This window comes from Artibeus jamaicensis, unplaced genomic scaffold (assembly GCF_021234435.1).
Source record: "Artibeus jamaicensis isolate MK-2021 breed Jamaican fruit bat unplaced genomic scaffold, CSHL_Jam_final contig_685, whole genome shotgun sequence".
Classification (NCBI taxonomy): Eukaryota; Metazoa; Chordata; class Mammalia; order Chiroptera; family Phyllostomidae; genus Artibeus; species Artibeus jamaicensis.
In genome coordinates this window covers 24,921,252-24,940,813 of record NW_026521924.1, presented here as the reverse complement: position 1 = coordinate 24,940,813, position 19,562 = coordinate 24,921,252, and the positions used below count along the sequence as shown (strand labels likewise).

Genomic DNA, 19,562 nt, shown 5'->3' with positions numbered 1-19,562 from the left:
TACTGACTCCTCCAACAGGCAGCTCTGCCTCGGGGGCTCCCCGTCAGCCTGGCCAGGCAGCCAAACCCTTCATGGACCCGCACAGCAGCCTGACACTTCCTGCCCAAACCACCTTCCCAGGGGCCCGCCCCTCTCCCTTTATGCTCCATGGGTGTTGCCACCGATAGATTTCTTGCATCTGTAATCTCATCCTAACATCTGCTTCTCAGAAGACTGAGCCAGCACACTTACTGAATGGAAAACAAACACGAAACAGCTGCCTTCCACAGTCCAGTAACAAACCAGAGGCAGGGCTGTCCTGTTCCATAGCCCAAGCTCCTGCCCATGGGCTGCCACTGAACCCCCACTCAGAGCTCAGCAAGGAAGGCAGGAATCACCTCAAGGGTCTCTGCACAGGGTCAGTCTCCCCCCAAGTCTACGGCAGCCGTTGTGACCAGGTCACTTCCCCTAAGCCTTAGGTCTGCCCACCCCACTCCTTACATTCTAACCTCTAGTCCACAGGAGGCAAACACAAGGCCTGCAGGCGGAATCCAGCCCTCCACCTGGTTTTATCCAGCCTGGCACCTTGTTTCTACCCAGTGGCAGCGCTGAGCTCTTGCTTAACTGTGAAGTAGTTACATTTACACAGTCCTAAAATTACATTCGGCCCTTTGAAGGCAATCGCGAGACTGATGGGGCCCCCAGTGAAAACGGGTTTGAAACCCCTCCTCTAGCCCTACCCAGTTTCTTTCACTTCCTCAAAGGTGTTTTCCTGTCTTGTACACCTCCTATTTCCTCCCACATGCTCTTCCTCCAATACATCACCTGATTCACCCTTATGTCCTAATTAGATGCCACTTCATTCACTCAACAAATATTGAGCATTTACTATGTACCAGGCCCACTTCCAGGCACTGGGGAGACAGCAGTGAATAAAAAGTCCCTCCTTCATTGAATTTGGGTACCGGTGGCAGAAGGAAGGACTATATGCAAAATAAACTATATAGTCAACTACCAGATCGGTACTATGGAGAGAGATAAAGCAGGGAAGGGGTCTGAATGTGTTGGGGACAAGAGTTGCAACTGTAACTGGGCGGTCAGAGATGGCCTCGCCCAAGTGACAATGGAACAAGCCACGCTGGTATCTGGGGAGCAAGTGCAAAGCCTGAGGCAGGAACATGCCTGGCTTTTTGAGGAACAGTGAGGAGGCCAGTGTGACTAGAGCCAAGTGAGTAAGGTGGAGAGTGTTGGCAGATGCATTTAGAGAGGCACCCGTTGATACAGAGCTTTGTATGCCAATGAGAAATCTGACTTTCAATTTGGTGGGAGCCATGGGGGGATTCTGGGTAGAGTGATGTGACCATTTATATTTTAAAAGGGTTACTCCACTGTCTTGTGAGTGGACTTTGAGAGGATGAGTATAGAAGTGTAGAAGCCATTTAGAAGCTTCTACATGATCCAGATGGAGGTGACGGTGCTTACAGCAGGAGGCCTTCCCAACTCCAGGCTGGGTGAGGGTCCTTCCCCACGGGAGCCCTTTGACACAGTGCTTCTCCCATTTGGCTGTATTGTAGGCAATTTGTGGGCAACATTCCCATCTGCCTTGCTCATCACCTTAAACCCAGCACCTAGCAGGGTGCCAAGCACATAGTCTGAGCTCTGTAAATGTTTGTTGAATGAGTTTAATCTGCTTGGCAAAGGAATGCTGGGCAAGGAATGGAACAAAGATTCAAAAGATCCACCCTGGGCTCTGTTTCCACGGGAGTTACCAATGATGCCTGTAATTCCAATTCAGTGTTCACCAAGGAGAAAGACCGTAACGCCCATGTTTTAGCCTCCAAGTCCTTCTCCAGTCTCTGCCCTACTCCCCCCCTCACCCAAAGCACACTAAATGCCAGTCAAAACAAATTAATGACCCACCATTCTTGGGATACCTCATGCATTATGATACCTCTGCCTGGAACTCCCTCTCCTTGTTTGTTCCAACCAGACAACTCGTCACCTTCCATACCCAGCTCCACCATCACCTCCTCTTTGAAGCCTTCCCTGATTCCCCAGGGTGATTCCCTCCAGTTTTCCACAGCACCTATCTCTTTCAAAAACGGCAGTCCAATATTATTGGTATTTGCATGAAAACTCTTCAGAGTCAGCTGCACCATCCATTCACTACCTAATAATTACTGATCACCTACCACATGCATCAGGCACCACGCTCATAGACACTGGGCATAAACAGCGAACAATATAATTCTTTGCCTTAGGAAGCTTAACTCACAGTGGAATAATTAAGAGCTAACAGGCACTTGATCGTTTTATTATGCATCGAGCATGATGATAAGCTTCTTACATCTGTCTCTCATTTCATCTTCACATATTTGGTGACAGCTCTATTACTGTTCCCCTGTACAAACGAGGACACTGCCCACTAGAATGTAGATTCCATGGAGGCAGACAATGTGCCTGGCACGTTCACTGCTACCCCCAGCGCCTGGCACACCACGGTACTCAGCAACTACTAGCGGATGATGTGAGATTAAGCGACGTGCCCAGAGGTACAAGGCCAGTAAGGCAAAGAAGGATGTGTCTGGCCCCACACTGGCCCCTATGCTCCAGCTGGGGCTCCCCGGTTATCTCCAGGGTCTCGGCAGCGTCAAGCACAGAGCAGCGCTCAGTCACAGCCTGTGAATGAACTGACGGGTGACATAGGGAGGGGTGCAAACGCCATGCCTTAGGGTGGAGCCGTGCATCTTCCTCACCTGGAGTCCATCATTCTGTGAGCATCACCTTCCTCCCCACGCCACCCAAACAAGGGGAGGACAGGATGCCATCGCTCCTGGAGCCCCAGAGACTCTACTCCCGTCTGCAGTCTTTCGAGGCCCCCCACTTCCGGTTGTCACCCCTTCCCCAGGTGCCCCCATTTCCTGGGGTCTCTCTCCTCGGGGCGCCCACTTCCGGTTATCCCTCCCTCTCAGGCGTCCTCTCCCCGGCCCAGGTCACACGGACAGACTCGGGGCACTCACCGGCCCGGCAACGGGGCGGAGCGCGGGTCAACGGCGGCTGGAGCCTCGTCCGGCAGCGCACGCAAAACCGACCCGCACTCCCAGCCCGGCCGGCCGGCTCTCGCGCCGGAAGTGACGTACGCAGGGCGTGCATAGACGGGAGGGGGGGGCCTCTCTGACTGCGCATGTATAATATCTTGCTGCGGAGTCGGCCTTTTGTCGCCCTCTGGCGGCCGAAACCCCGCGCAGTGGGACGGGAGCCTGGGAAGGGGTTGGCTGGGAGGAACAGAGGGTGCCCGCAGGTTTAGATGATGTAGCTGGGAAAACTGAGGCCCGGAGAAGGAAGGAAAAAAGATGCCGTTTTCCGAGAACGCAACTACCACGCGCCTGTTTTACTTTTTTTTTTTTTTTTTGTCTCATTATATCCTCATATTCACGGCAACTTGCGTGAAAGGGAATCAGGCGATCAATGAAATATAGGGCTTTAACCCTAGATTTCAGGGTTAGCATTCCAGGATTCTTCTCCGCTTTGGGGTTCGTGAAGTCCCCTTCCAGAAAGCGGTGGCTTGGAAAAAGGCTTTACTAGCCCCCAATCCCAGTCCATTACAATCCCCAGACACGTATGTTTCCTGGAAATACGACTTTGAAAGAAATCTAGGTCCATCTTTCAGTCAGTGAAAAAACGCTAAACCATTTCTAGAGAGAGAAATTATGTCCCGGAAGACTCAGAGCCCAAAGGAGTACCCAAGAGATGACATTCTTCCATACTCCAGGGACAAGAGGTCCCAGGGAGATGGGAACTGACCCAAGAGGACCCAAGAACACGATAGTAGTTTCTGTGAGATGCTAGGTTGCGTGAAAATCAGTAATTACAGAATCGTTCAATTTTATCTCCTGAATGGGAGAAAGGAACTACAGGTGTAATATAGAAGAGGTTAATTTAAAACTTCACAATGCTGTATTTGCATTGGAAATATCAGTATGAATTCAAGAGATGGTTTATTTTTAAAAGAAATAAATATGCACGTATACACACATACACACGTGTATATCACCTGCGTTGTGATTACAATACATGTATTATTGACATGTGTATACATAGCAATTGATGTGTATGTATATACATGTGTGTCACATGTATTGTGATTACAACACATGTATTATTGATATGTATATCAATATAGCATATATAAAATACCTAGTTCTATCCACTAGAAAGGCCCAGAAACAATGACTACTCAGATTTTAGTCTTGGAATGCCATTTTCTATTTTTAAAAAATAAAGGGACCTTTTAGAGAAATTGTTGGATATAGATCAGTAGCAGGAAATATATAGGATGAGCTAGAATATCTTGTCATACCTGGTAACAAAGAAGCTATCAAAGGCACCAGGGCTACATCAAAAGAATTTAGAAACCAACCTGAAAATGAGATGATTTTAGCTGCAACGAAGATAATTACAATGGACTGAAATGCATCAAATATGTTTCAATCCCTGAGTTCATAAAAGCAGCAAAAAGACTTCATATTCAGCAAAAATGCTAATTGATCACCTTCTGAGGATGGCATGGACACAAATTATATTGTTGAATAGCCAGGTAAATTAAAGGAAAGAATTAAATATTTATTCCACCTTTTATATATAAATCGCACTACTGGGTAAACGAATAATAGATTAAGAAAAGCAACTTCTTATAAAATTGTTACAGCTAATAAATGAAAACAAAATGGTACAATGTTGCCATTTTGCAATCTGCAATAAATTCCTGTCTCTAGCCCAAAAAAAAGAAAGAAAAAAAGGAGCAAAACTCCAACCATGTACATAATTTTTGATAAAAGAACCAGAGCTACCTGTTAACATGCCAAAGGGATGAAACCTAAGTCTGATCCAGCTGCTAATTTGCAAGAAATGAAGAGGTCAAAGGGGCAAGTTGAACTGTATGATGAGGATACAATTGACAAAATCCAGACTTGGAGAAAGGCAAGCAGTCAGAGTTCTTCAATGAACCAACTTCAAGGAAAAGGAAGAGCTGGAGAAACCCACGCATTAAGAGAGGCTTAAAAGACATATTAAGTTTTTTTTAAATGGGCAAAACTAAGCTATAATGTCTAGGGACACACAGTCAGATGATTCAACCATAAAGAAACGCAAGGAAATAATTACTATAAAAGTCAGGGTAGTGGTTGTTTTGGGGGGAAGGGCTGTGGTTGGAATAAGGTTCATGGAGGGACTCCTGGGGGGCTTGCAAAATTCTATTTCTTGACCTGGGTGATGCTTAGAAGGGTGTTTGTCTGGAAATGATTCACTGAGCTACAGATTTAATTCGTATGTTTGTTTTACAATATAAGTATTTAAAAAATGAAAACAAATACTTCACTGTGTGTGTGTCTACACATATATGCATATGGATATATAGCTTCTGGAAGAACCAAGTACATAGTAGGTGCACACCAAATATGAGTGACCTTCCCTGTGAATCCTGTGTGATTTCCGACCCGTTACTAGCAGGACAAACTTGTGTGACTAATTAAAAGCAGTTGATTCTTATTAAGTGGTTTATTATGTGCCAGGCACTGGTCCCAGTGCACCTAATCCAAATGAATCTTCACAACCTTATTATTTTTAGTCCCATTTTCCAGAGAAGAACACTGAGGCTCCAAGAGGTCATCTGTGGCCCCGCAGAAAGTGCTAGAGCAGTCAGGTTTGAACCCAGGCAGTCTGGCTTCCTGATCCACACTCTCCTCATACATATGTATGTTTACTTTAATGCATGTGTGTTTGAGAGAAAAAACCACTGATCTGTTGTTCCAGTTATTTACGCATTCATTGGTTCATTCTTGTGTGTGCCCTGACAGGGGGTCGAACCTGCAACCCAAACAGGGACTTTTTTTTCTGTTTGCACAAATAATAACTCCCCCGATTGAGTGCCTGCTGGTGTGCGTGCCACCCCTCGGCACGCCGTACCCGAGTCCCACACGGCCTGGAAGGTGGAGGTCGGTCCTTGTCTGTCTGTATGTGACAGACGGGAAACTAGAACTCGGGGAGCTGAAGAACGTGCCCAAGGTTACAAAGTAAGTACGTGGCGGAGTGGGGGGCCGGAGGGTTGAGTTACAGATGGAGAAGACGTCTCCTCTTTGGCCCTTGGGATTGTAAAGAACAAGATGTTCTGTACTCTTAAACGGATGCTTACCTGATGGATCCGACCCAGTCCGAGGTCGCACGTGGCCCAGTCGGTGGTCCGGAGTCTGCCTTGGCTTGAGAAGTGCCCAGACGAGGCCTGGGAGAAGCTGAAAGCTCGGCAAGGGCCAGGCGTGCCTGACCCCCGTGGGAAGGGCGTGTGAAGCCTGGTGTGCCGCAAGGAGCCAGAGGCCTCCGTGTGCCAGGCTTTTGTTCGCAAGCCTTAAAATCAAGACCTACCATAGGGCTGTGCACCTTTCCGAGGGTGAGATACCGTTTCCCTGGGGCTGGCAGCTGGATTTCCCAGAAGAGGTGGGAGGCCGGGTGTGTTTTTCTGGTCACACATTGATTTTCTAACCTGAGTCAGCATGGCCGCTTGGAGGTACAGTCCATGCTCTCTGTTCTCGGGGGCTCTGCGTCCCGGCTGGGCTGAAGCATTTCCAGATCAGGGCCGGGAACGGTAGGGGTCGGGGAAAGGGGGAGACGCCACACCCCCTGGCCCACAAGTACCAGCCCAAGAGCCCACTCAGCCCACCCTCCATTGTGCTGTTAATGCCCAGCAGGACCAACCTCTTAGCAAATGCTGGGCACCTGGCCGGGCACATACATGGGCCCAGCTGACCTCACAGACAGGCTACCGAGTAGGGTTTCTCACGTGAGAGATGAGGAAACTGAGACCCGAGAGGCAAAAATCACTTGTGAACAGCCCCACGCGTGGCGTGTCAGGCCAGTGATTGTGGATTCCCAGGCCGTCAGACTCAGCCGACGCTCTGTAGATTCCAGGTGTCATGGCAACCTGGCTGGGTGCTCCGGTCACCTCCATGAAGGTAAGAGCAAACTGAGGCCCCGGGGAGGCGGATGTGACTTGCACAACGTTGCTCAGAGGTTCTGCTGTGACAACCAGTGATTACTTTTCAAAAGCACCATGAAAAGCCACAACTAAAATTTGCCCAAGGCCCTGACTGGGTAGCTCAGTTGATTAGAGCATCGTTCTGATACACCAAGGTTGCAGGTTCAATCCCTGGTCGGGGCACATACAAAAGTCAACCAATGAGTGTATAAGTAAGTGGAACAACAAGTCAGGGTTTCTCTCTCTCTCTTCCTTCCTCCCTCCACTTCCTCTTTCGCTAAAATCAATAAAAAGAATTTTTTTTGCCCCAACCCCTTTTCGTGTTATTACTTCTACATTCACCCACAGCTCTCCTGTGATGGGAAGAAGGGGACAAGGGATCCTTTGGTAGCCTTCTTCTTGGAAGGGCAGAGTGGAGGTAATGGGGGATCCCCTGCGAGTGGGGTGACCATTTGGAGAGTTTAACACACGCCCCCGAAGTGAGGGCCCGGTGGTGTGACATGGGCCGGGATATGCAGGGGCTGGGAGAGAGTGGTGCTTGGCTGCATTGGAGAAGGAGCCAGACAGCGGGTGTGCTGAGGGGGCCCACATCCCAGGCGCTCCAGGGCAAGGCTGCGTGAGCATCTCCCACGGACCAGTGTGGGCACAAAGCAGCTACAAGGAGTCGACTTGGGCCCTGTCCCATAGGGTTTCCTAGAGTGGCAGAAGGGTGGCAGCAGCAGGAAGCTAGAGTTGGATGTCAGATTCCCAAAGGCTGAAGAAGAAATTGCAAGGGGTGGCCAGGAGGAGGGGCGCATCCATCAAGGTCAAGGGTGAGAAGGGCCTGAAGCAAGGGCCATCTCCATGAGTCCTTAACAGCGTCCCAACAGAAAGGGGCAGCTTTAGACCTGTGCTGAGCCCAGGGCCCCGGAGGCCGGCGAGGATGGTGCAGGCCAAGTGATGCCCTTCCTCTCCTCTCACCCTCTCTGCCCAGGCCCCTGCCGACCCACCGAGACTCAGAAAGGCTAGGAACCATCAATGGGCTCTGCAGGTTAAAAAAACAACAACAAAAACCAACCTAGCGCTCTAGAATGGCTGAAGTTAAAGACACCCTGCAATGGGCATTCTCAGACGTTGGCGGGAAAGCCAGGTGGTACAACTACTTTGAAAAACAGTTGGCAGCACTTTTGTAAAAAGTTAAACATATCCTGACCGGTGTGGCTCAGCTGATTGGGTGTCATCTCACAAAGCAGAAAGTTGCCAGTTCAATTCCCGGTCAGGGCACCTGCCTGGGCTGCAGGTTCCGTCCTGTCCGTCCTGGTCGGGGACCTTACTAGAGGCAAACGATTGATGTTTCTCCTCGTCTCCTTCTCCCTCCCTTCCCCTCTCTCTAAAAATAAATAAATAAAGTCTTTTTAAAACGTTAAACGTAAACTTTTATGGCTCGGCGATCACACTCCCAGGTAGCTGCCTGAGAGTAATGAGAGCGCTGTCCCCTGAGAGACACGTGTGCGTATTCTCCGCAGCCCTTTTTATAAAAGCCAGAGATTGGGCGCCAGTGTCCACCCACAGGACACCGGGCCAAGCAAACTGGGATGTACACAGCGGTGGACAAAAGTAGGGTTACAGTTGTGAGTACGCAAAACGGAACCTATTCTTGTGTTACCGTTGACTAACTGTGGTATTATTGATTCGTATTACCACTGGAAACCTGCGTTTGCCCACCCCTGTCTGTCTCTTAGCGACAAACGGGAACAAACTATTGATACACAGGTAAATTTCAAAATAATGATGCTCAGTGAAAGAAAGAGTATGAATTGCATATTTCCATTTCTATAAAATTCCAGAAAATCTAAAGTAACCTGCAGTGAAAGAAACTAAGCTGTAGAGATTGCCGCTGCCTTTCCTGGGGACAGGAGGGGGTGACGGAGAGGTGAGGGGGAGGAGGGACACCAGGAGGGTTTTGGGGTGAAAGAAACATCCCTCATCTTGATTGTAGCGATGGGCTCCTGGGTACGTACATATGTCAAAAGTCCTCAAATTACACGATTTATGTAGTAGTTTATTGTGCGTCGATTATATCTCAATAATGCCATTAAAAAAAAAACTCTAGCACAGTTAGGATTTGAACCCATGTATGTGTCTGATGTCAAACCACTCAGCAGCTGGCGAGTTATTAAAAGGCCTCCTTTCATGGCTGGGGATATAAAGTCAGTCTACAGGACACCGCCTCCGGGGAGCCTTCCTGGCCTCCCCCCACAACCCCCGCTTGCCCACTTTCAGGATTATTTTTTAAAGATTTTATTTATTTTTAGAGAGAGGGGAGGGAGAAAGAGATGGAGAGAAACACCATTGTGTGGTTGCTTCTCACATGCCCCCCACTGGGAACTGGCCTGCAACCCAGGCATGTGCCCTGACTGGGAATCGAACCTGTGACCATTTAGTTCACAGGCTAGCACTCAATCTACTGAGATACACCAGCCAGGACATACTTTCAGGATTTGTCAGTGGCTCCTCTCTCCACTTGGGGACCTGCCCTTGTGCCCTCCCCGACACACACCGTCCTTAGAATCTGACACACCAGCTTTCTGACCTCGGATGGTCCCATTGCCTCTCTGGGCTTCAGATTCCTCATCTGAATAGTAATGGCAGCAACCTCGGATTGCTTAAGGATCAAATAAGAGACAGTTCATGTTAAACAATTAGCACAGGGCCGGGTATGTAATAAAGCACTCAATAAATGTTAACTATTACTGATCTTCACCTGGGCAGTGGCTGCTGACTGTTTAAGTTTCTCAGCCTTTGAGTCAGGTACTTACCGCCTCAGCCATATTTACTGACATGGAAAGATGCCCACAGCATACTGTTGGGGTGGGAGGAGGGGAAGCAGGCTACAAAACAGTATACGCCTCACAAAGTCATTTGAAAGATTAAAGGAGAAAAGTGGACATGTGTGTCTCAGCAGGGTGCTGCACACAGGAAGCGCTCAGAAAAAGCCAGCCGTGATTATTATTAATTTGAGGGCATTCTGTAGCCCTCCCAGTGCAACTTTCAAATATTACCATGTGCGTTCTCGGGAAAACGTGGTAATGTCTGTGGCTGTGCTTCGACAGTGAGTCAGAGAGGTAGACCTGTGTGGTCTCTTCTGACGAACTTCAGGGGTTAGTGGGCAGGGCTGGACTTGGACTTGGCACGCATTGGTGTCACGTGAATCTCGGTACTTTCTTTTGCGGTCCTAAAGCAAAAGAAACGCAAAGCCTTGTCCTTTAGGATTGAGACTCCAAGCTTGAATAGAGTACGTATTCTTTGCAGTGACTGAGGTGCCGTGACAAAATATAGACACATGAGGGCGCTCCAATCCACCGACAATAGAGAAAATCTCACGAGGGTGATAATAGGAATGTTGCTGTTAATTTAACAATGGCTTCCATTTATTGTTTTTTACTAAGAGCTCCTAAAATGTGCTAAGAGACTCACAATCTTTATTTCCTTTTATGCTTCCAAATACTCCGTCAGTGAAGTGCTATTATAAAGACTTTAATCGATAGGTATATTGCTCTTTAGAATTTTTAAAATATAATTTGTAAGGACTCACAATTCACAAATCTTGTAAAATGTAAAACTGTTAAATGTACAGCCTGGCAAATTGTTACAAGTGTATACGCACAGGTAACCCCACCTGGATCCAGATACATACTTTTAAAAAATTTTTTTTAAAGATTTTATTTATTTATCTTTAGAGGCAAAGGGAAGGAGAGAGGGGAGAGAAATATCAATGTGTGGTTGCCTCTTGTGTGCCCCCTGCTGGGAACTGGCCTGCAACCCAGGCATGTGCCCTGACTGGGAATCGAACCACGATCATGTGGTTTGCAAGCCCGCGCTCAATCCACTGAGCTACACCAGCCAGGGCCTTTTAAAATTTTTTTAATATTCAATTTATTGGGGTAACATTGGTTAATAACATGATTTAATTTCAGGTGTGCAGCTTTGTAATACAATGTCACATTCTCACCACCTGGGCTCTAGTCGCCCTCCGTCACCTTGCATTTGACTTCCTCTACCATCTTGGTCCTCCCCTCCCTGCCCTGCGCACCCCTCTGGCGGTCGCCATTCTGTTGTCTGTAGCCACGAATTTGTGTTTTTGAACATAAACAACTTTTTAAACACCCTTTCCACTCACCCCACCCTGACCCAAGGCAACCATTGTCCTGACTTCTATCACCATGTATTCATTGTGCTTGTTTTTGAACATCGTACAAATGTCATTACACACACATACTATTTAGGATTACCAGGCTTAGCACATAAAAAATCCAGGAGTCAGTTAAATTTCTCATGGAATGTGCTTATACTTTAAAAACTCATTGTTTATTTAAAATTCATTATTTTTGCTATATTTATAAAGTGTAGAAATTCATTCTATATTTTTTATCTGGCTACCCCAGCAGTCTCTTGTACCAGGCTCCGTCTGATATAATTCTGAGGTTCACCCACGTAGTTGCTGTCGGTAACTTGCTCTTTTTCGTTGCTGCATTGTATTCTATTTCATGAATGCACCTCAATATACCTACTCTTTTACTGTTGGTGGGGGTGGGCAGCCCCCTTTTGCAGAGGAGAAAACTTACGCTCGGGGAGGCGAAGAGACCGGCCCAAGGGATCACCACCGGTACTGGCAGAACAGCCGTTCAAGGCCACGTCCGCCTGACTCCGAACCCTCCTCGGTTTCTCGGTGCCTGTTTTTCCACCTTGAGCTCTGCCTGTGGAGTCCAGATGTCAGAGGTTCAGGTCGCAGCTCGGTGGCCCTGGGCAAGTTACCTGCTGTCCACACAGGCTTGCCTTAGGGAACCTGCCTGGAACAGCTGGGGCAGAACACTGACTGCCTCCCAAGGGGGCGCTAGTGAAGATCTAAAGCTCCCGAAGGAGTCAGCTGTTCAGCCCCTAAATCGGTAAGCAAGCTTGGAGACACAAAAAGAAGCCTAGAATGTCCTGTCGAGTATATTTGTCAGGTTCTGAAACCGCGAGCAGGCGCAGCGCACCCGAACGGGGGTGTGTCCGAGAGGGATTCGCCGGGCGCACTGGGCGAGCCCTGGTTCTGGGTCCAGGCCGTTCTGAGTGCTCTGCAGGTCGGCACCCCGCTCGGTGCTCCTCATGGCCGCTGTGGCAGGGGCCTCCAATGGTACACTTTGCAGGTTGGAGGTGCTGAGGCAGAGGGGCACAGACGCTCTTAATGTCGCAGGCTGGTACAGGGACCCGGGATACGGTGTTCCTGACCACTTAGCTCCACTGCCATTACTCAGGGGAATAAAATTTCTGTGGTTGGAACTGTTTTTGTACTTCTCTGTATTAAACAGGTGGGTTTTTGACTTTTTTAAAGACTGAACACTTGTGGGGACAAACCACTCCCAGTCTTTCTTGTGGTGGTGAGGTCATGGTCCTTGGAGGTGGGGACCCAGGTCCAGCTCAGCTGTCCCACCGTCCCAGGGCACATGTGGTTCCGGGCCAGGGTCCAGTCACCACCTTCCTCCCTGCAGGGCCCCTGGCACAGAGTGGTCCCCCAGCGAATGTCCCCTGGCTACAGGAGGCATGAATCACGGTGCCCTCTGCCCCCTGCCTTCCCCTGGCACCCTGAGGATTAATGAATGAACCAAGTCACTATAAAGTGCTAATAATGGCTTACAGGTTTTTAGAAACCCCAGCAGCTATAGACAAGACCAAGGCGACCAGATGGATGGCTAAGGGTAGCCCATCAGCCTGGTGTGGGGGATGGGGCAGACCCCAGAAATCAAGGCCCAGGCTAGTAGAAAGGGCCTTCGGCCTCACTTCAGGAAGGGGCTGCTGGGAGTTTTCTGCCTGTGACCCCACTTGTGACCCCAGCTCCTATCAACTTGGCCTCAGAAAGGCTGGGCCCATGGAGCCATAAATCCCCGCTATCATTAGTCCCTATCGCTGAGACCAGGCTGATTGCCGGGGCTCTACAGTTATTGCTATCACTTACCAGTTCCATGACGACTTTTTATCACCTTTTTCTCACAGCAGCCTTGCAAACAGGGCTGGCTTTGCGCTCTTTCGATTTGGAGTTGGGGGAGTCCAGGCCCCAGAGGGTTTCAGGGGATTATTTTTTCACTTCTCCCAAACCTCCAGAGGGTAAGGGTTTGACTCACAGACTCTTTGTGGTCCAGGCTGGGGTTTTGTGTGACCCCAGAGGCTGTGGGAGAATCAGGAGATAGAAACTGGGAACTGCTCAGCTACTTCTGAGCTGTGTGACCTAGGGCAAGTCACTCAACCTCTCTGTGCCTCAGTTTCTTCATCAGTCAAATGAGGAAGTAATAATAGTACCCACCTCATAAATTAGTATATATAGGGTTCACTACCTGTAAGGTTCTCTATAATTTTGAATCAGGGCCTGGATTCTAAACTCAGACCCCGGAATGCTGGATGGCTTGGGCAAGTCTCTTGCCCTCTCTGAACCTCGGAATTCTCATCTGTACAATGGGCGTAATCGTGTCTGCTTCACACCCGACTCTCTTATGCCCAGTCCCATCAGCCTGGCCTTCTTCAGGTCCTCACACCTCCAGCTCTGCTTGGTGCTAAGCCTGACTGTCCCAACGCCAGCTTTGCCTGGCTAACGCTCCATTATTGTCCCAGGGGTCCTTCCCTCCCTCCTTCCCTTCTTTTCTTCACTTAGTCAATAAATATTTATTGAGCACCTACTATGTGCAAGGACTGTGCTAGCTGGTAGACAAGACAGGCAAAGTCCCTGTCCTCATGAAGGGGAGGTAGACCATAAACTAAAACAAGAAGAAAAACAAAACAAAAAACCCTAGGCAATTACTAACTGTCTTAAGTGCTCCCTAGGGGAAAATGAAAGCATCACAGAAGAAACAAATGGGGAAGGTTGCTTCTGAGACAGTCCTCTCCCGGGGGACACTTTCGTTTAAGTGAATGACTTATTTGGATTTGCACCTGGCTCTGTGACTCGGGAGCCTCGCCGGCTTCTCATGCAGAGTAAGTGAGCGAATACTCACCAAGCCATTAGAAAAGCACCTGGCACCCAATGTGCATTCAACATATGTTAGTTAAGTATCATTTCTAAAAATTATGTGGCCAGGCGGATCCTCTGACCTGCCAGGGAGACCAGCCATCTCTGTTTGGCCAAGACTGGGGATTTTCAGGAATTTCACTGCCAAAACTGGACAAGTCCTGGGCAGAGTAGGGTGAGGTGGTCACTGCAGGCCCTCCTGACTGTTCTGCTTCACTGTAACTTAACAAGCAGACCTTTCGTTTTAGTTAAATTATAGATTTGAGTTCGAAGGTGATGTTTGAAACACATGTGGAACCCCAAAGGCATGCCTCGTGCTATAATTTTTTGCAAAGCGGCGAGCTTGCCTACCTGATGCCCATTTCACAGTTTGGGAAACCGAGGCCCAGGGATGCAAAGCAGCCCGTGCTCGGGGCACAGCTGTTCCCCAGCCCCCACCTTGACGCCTCTGCTCCATCTCTTCCTCCCGAGAGCTGACGGATGCTGCTTATTCTGCACCAGCCAGGTCGGAGGTAACACCCAAAATGCCCCCCGGTAATGTTATTCTCATAACAGTCTCAGCTGGTGGGCCCCACCCTGACGCCCATCCGGGAGATGAGGTGCCTTCTCTCCTGCGCACCCGCCCCCGTCCCCGCGGCTACCATCCATCCATTCTGTGTGCGTCTGCCTGCTCCTGTTCTCCGAGTCCCGTTCGGCCACTGAGTCCAGCCCCTTGCCATCTGCAGCTCGTTTTGAGACATTGTTGAAGGAATTTTTTTTTGTTTAGCTCAATCAGCAAACATCTGTTACTTTCTACTGCCGGGACTATGTGGTGAATGACACAGGGACCCCAGTGTGGTGGGGGACCAGTTCGCCAGGGTCTCCCCCCGGCACGTTGGGAGGAGGCCACCAGTGGGTGTGTAGATGAGTGGATCCCGCCACAGCACAGAGTGGGCAGTGGGCGTCCAGAACCCCCCGACCATGCACAGCCAGGGTCCAGCCAGAGAGCAGCTGGCACCCCAAGGTCTAAGCCAGGGTCGCTTCTCCTCAGCACCATGGGCACTTGGGACCCAATGACCCTCTGATTGGGGGGGGCCGTCCTGCACACTGTAGGATGTTTAGCAGCATCCCTGGCCCCTCCCGCTAAATGCCAGTGGCTCCCCTGCACCAGTCATGACAACTAAAAATGTGCCCAGACTTGCTCCAATGTCCCCGAGGGGCAGAATCCCCCCAGCTTGACTTCAGGGGCTTAACTGAAGCGAATTTAATGGAGGGGGTATTTACAGGGGCAAAGGCTGGTGGAGGGACCCTTCGAGGAATGGAGAGGCACCCAGGGGCTAGAAACAGAGGAGAGCCGTCATCACCCCGAGTCCCGAAGGGGCAAGAGGGGGAACAGTGCTACTGCGGCCAGACACAGCTGGCTCTGCGGCAGTGGGGCTGAGCGCCGGCGAGGCTGTGGAGAAACGCAGCCCCTGCCAAGATCAAGGGAAAACGGGGAGGCTTGGGCGGCACAAGTGCCCCTGCTCCCCCTCATCCTGTCCCTCAGTCTCCCAGTGGCTCCTCCTTTGACGAGATCCAGCCGAAGTCAGGAGGCATAGGCGCCTCCTAGAGCACAGAGCGGGGCACCCGCGGGCACTCGGGGTGGGGGATGCAGAGTCACTGCCTCGGGGAGGTGCCCCGCCCCTCCGGGCATTTGAGTTCAGTGTTGGAACTTGCGTAGGAGTTTTCCAGATGAAGAAAGCCGGGAAAGGGTGCCTCCGCTGGAGGGAACAGCAGGTACAAAAGGAGTTTCAAAATGCCTGGCTCGCGTAATTGTTTATTTAATCATGATTGTTTGTTTGATTGATCGATTGGCTCTGTTCTGCATGCACTTGGGGAAAATAAAACATTCAAAAGGTACAAAAGGGCATAAAATGAAAAGCAGGTATTCCTCCCACCCTTGACCCCAGCCACTCAGCTCACCTCCTCAGAAACTACCTTTCTTTCCAGTCTCTTACTACCTTCTAGAAATAATTCATGCAAAGGTAGTAAATGCTAGTCCCGTACATGACAGGTGTCATTACTAACCTAACTTAATGTGTGTGATGTTTGTGTAGCGCCTACTGTGCGCAAAGAAATGGGCCAAGAACTCTGGCCTTGGACTCCAAGCCCACCCCTTCTCCAAACACTGTGTGGTTCTACACCCGCCACACTCAGCTCCTCGTTTCCCCCTCCAATCAGGGACCCAGGGTCCCGGGTGCCCCCAGCTGTGTCGTTCCATTGATGTTTTGTGGATTAAGCTGAATTCAGTTTCTTGCAACTGAACCAGTGGCAAGAAACACGTTTTGTAACAGGTGCACCTGTAAGCGTCAGGCGTGGTTCTGGAGACTGCACGTGGCGGTTCTGGGGGGACGGTGAGGTCTCAGACTCCAAAGACCTGCTCGTCCCTCAGCCACCAGAACAGGTGCCTATGGCTTGGCCTCGAAGGGGCTGGGTTGAGAGTCATTGGGTCCCACCAATTGGGTGGCACGTGGCCTGGCCCAGACCTGCCTAGGGAAGGCCAAATCTTTCCTGACTGTCCCCAGCTGGTGTCTGCAGCCCTCGGGGAGTTTAAGACCAGAAGGGAAAGCTGGAAAGGCCAGTGGGTTACAGATGGGGGTCCCCACAGTCAATCTGTAAATTTCCCTGTGACTGACAGCAAACAAGCACATCTGGGCCCCCAGGTTACTTAACTGCACTATTTCTCCCCGATGCGCAGCCGGAGGGCCAGAGGCCACAGAGACGAGGACGGGGCTCTTCCTCGCCTCCGCTCTTCCACTCTGCTCTCTCGGGTCCTCTTGACTCCCAGCTCCTTCCTGACCATGTCTGTGTGGCCAGCTCTTGGGGCAGATGTGCCCACTACGGTGGCACCACCTGCTCTGTGCAGGTGCTGACCTCGCACCAGCTCTCACCCGCCAGGTGCTCTGCAAGGAAGGTAACGATCCCCATTTTGTAAACAAGGACACCCAAGACTCAGAAAGGAGAGACTCGGGGATGGGTGAGGTCAGAGGTCATCAATGGGCATTTCGTATGAAAAATTGTGGTGTGCTGAACACAGAATCAGAGAATCTCAGAACCATCACGTCCAGGAGTCCAGGGCTCACAGACCTGTACGTTAGCAGTATAACCCACCCCCCACCTGTTCACCACACCACGGACAAAGTGTCTCCTTGGGCCCATCTCCCTCCATTCATCTCCCTCTTCTGCTCTCACCTGGGGTCTTGTTCCAGCCTCCTCCCTGGTCTGTCCTCCTTCCAAGCCTGCACTCAGCAGCCAGAGGCATCTTTTTAAACTTTAAGCACAGCGGGCCACTCTTCCCCTTAAAACCCTTCACTGGCTCCCCTTTGCCCTCAGGATAAAGTTCAAACCCCTTGACCTGGTTTATGAGGTCCACTGTCATCTGGCCATAGTCTCGTGCCACTCTGCCTTTCTCTGGCACCCCCCTGCTCAACTTTACAGCAACTCATACCGACCTCGTCTTAGTTCACCAGGTCTGCCATGCACTCGCTCCCCCTCCCTAACCCCTGGCCCTTTGCACTTGCTGTCCCTTCCACTTGGAACACAGTGTACAGCCGTGCCCCTTCTCCGGTTGGAACACTCTCTCTTCCTCTCGCCCCTAGGAAGCTACTTCGGCTCACTGCCCTCCCACTCACCGTGCACACCCTCCCAGATGCTGGGTCTATGAGCGTGACGGAGCTCACGGTGGATCCTACAGGCCCCTGTGCTTGCCTGGGTCCCCGTCAGCCGCAGGGGAGCAGAAACCTGGGCTGCCTTTTCTCTACTGAACGCCTGGCGCCTGGATTGTGCCGGGCAGAGAAGTGCTGCTGAGCCAACATGCGTGACCAGTGAGTCACAGTACATTAGAACCACAGAACCACAGAATTTTAGAATCGTGGACTCGGTGACAGAGAAACCTCAGGGTCACATAATTACAAACTTCAAAACCGCCAGAAACGCAGACACTGGGCATCCCAGAAGCTTGGGGTTTCAGCGTTGGAAGAATTCTTATGCAGGCATCTCATCCTGTTACTGGATTAGGTGAGACTCCACTGTGCCCTTCTATATTCTTTAACTTATATTTTCACAAATATCCGTATAATGTTACATTGCCTTTTGAGTATAATGCGTCCTTCTGTGATATGCACTGAGCACCTAACTCAGTGTTAATCATTATCTCGTATGTACTAGATACTGTTCTGGCCGACTGTATTTTATCTATGGTGGCCTAACAAACTGTCCTGATTTAAAACAACAAACGTTTGTCACCCCACAGTTTTTGTGTGGAAGATTCAATTAGATGGATCCCTCATGAAGTCACAGTCGGCCAGGGTCACGGTCCCCTGGAGGCTCGGCAGAATCCACTTCCCAGACGGCTCATTCCCAGGGCAGGCAGTTGAGGGGAGGCCCCTCCCCATGTGGCCCTAACGAGGCCGCTGGAGTGTCCTTACCACGTGGCTGCTGGTTTCCTCAAAGCGAGGGATGCAAGATGGCAAGGCAGAACGCACAGCGCTTTTTGTAACCTAGCCTTGAAAGTCACACTCTTCCGTTTCCGCAACAGCCTGGTGGTCACACAGGACGGCCCTACGCAGTTTGGGAGAAAACTACACGCTGGTGTCGGTACCAGGAAGCTGGTCACCACCACAACATTGAGTGAGACAGGCAATGTCCCTGCTCTTAGAGTTGACGGTGTTGGTGTGGGTGGGAATGCAGAGGACAACGATCCATCGATGGACAAATATATGGATGGTTTCAGATAGCTGTAAACACAATGAGGAAAATCCAACAAGATAATACACTGGAGCCGGCGTCAGCAAACTACCATCACTGGCCAAGTCTGGCCCGTCGCCTGCTTTTGTAAATAAAGTTTTATTGGTCTCAGCCATGCCCACTCACTTACATATTGTGTATGGCCACTTTCATGCTAAAATGGCAGATTTAAGTATTTGCAACATAGATCATTTAGCCTTACGAAGCCTCACATATTAACTGAGTTGGTCAGGGGAGGGCCCTCTAAGAAATAACATCTGAGCCAACATCTGAATGGTTAGAAGGGAAGCACTAGGGAAAGAATGTTCCAGAAAAAGGGAAATCGGGGTACAGGCTGTGAAACGAGAATAGATTTGGCGCTGAGGATCAGGGAGGAGGCCAAGGGGGCCGGAATGGAGCGGCCCAGAGGCTGAGTGGAGGCCACGACCTCCGAGGAGTGGTCAGGAGCCGTGTTGTGTGGAGCCGTGGGGCCCCGGTGGGGCGTTTGAGGTTAGTGCTATGAATGATGGGAGCCACTGGAGGGTTTTTAGAGGATGAGGCAGGATCCGATGAGGACGGGGACGATGGCTGGTGTCGTCTGGCTCCATCCTCCGGGCAGGACGCTGCCTCTGCCACCCCTCCAAGCACCTCCATCCCAGAACTTGCTGGTCTCAGTGAGAGCCAGGAAGAGACCTTGGCATTACCACGTGACTATGGGCTTGAGCCACGGATTCCAGACTCTTCCCGAACACCAACTCAATTGTGACCTTGAGAGGGTCAGGCCCCCTCTCTGGG

At 50.3% G+C, this 19,562-nt stretch overlaps 1 protein-coding gene across 5 annotated transcripts in view; it reads right to left on the bottom strand.

The window, feature by feature from the left end:
* The window catches only part of LOC119063285 (cAMP-dependent protein kinase inhibitor gamma), a 125,589-nt gene extending 108,156 nt beyond the window's left edge, over positions 1-17,433 (bottom strand). The window contains exons 1-3 of one of the 5 annotated variants that reach the window (XM_053671020.1): positions 17,235-17,433; positions 16,716-16,945; positions 11,611-15,763 (exon numbers count right to left, since the gene is read on the bottom strand). The gene's annotated coding sequence lies outside the window, so the exon portion shown is untranslated. The other 4 variants (XM_053671018.1, XM_037164560.2, XM_037164561.2 and 1 more) reach the window with 4 other exon arrangements.
* Positions 17,434-19,562: the final 2,129 nt, after the last annotated feature.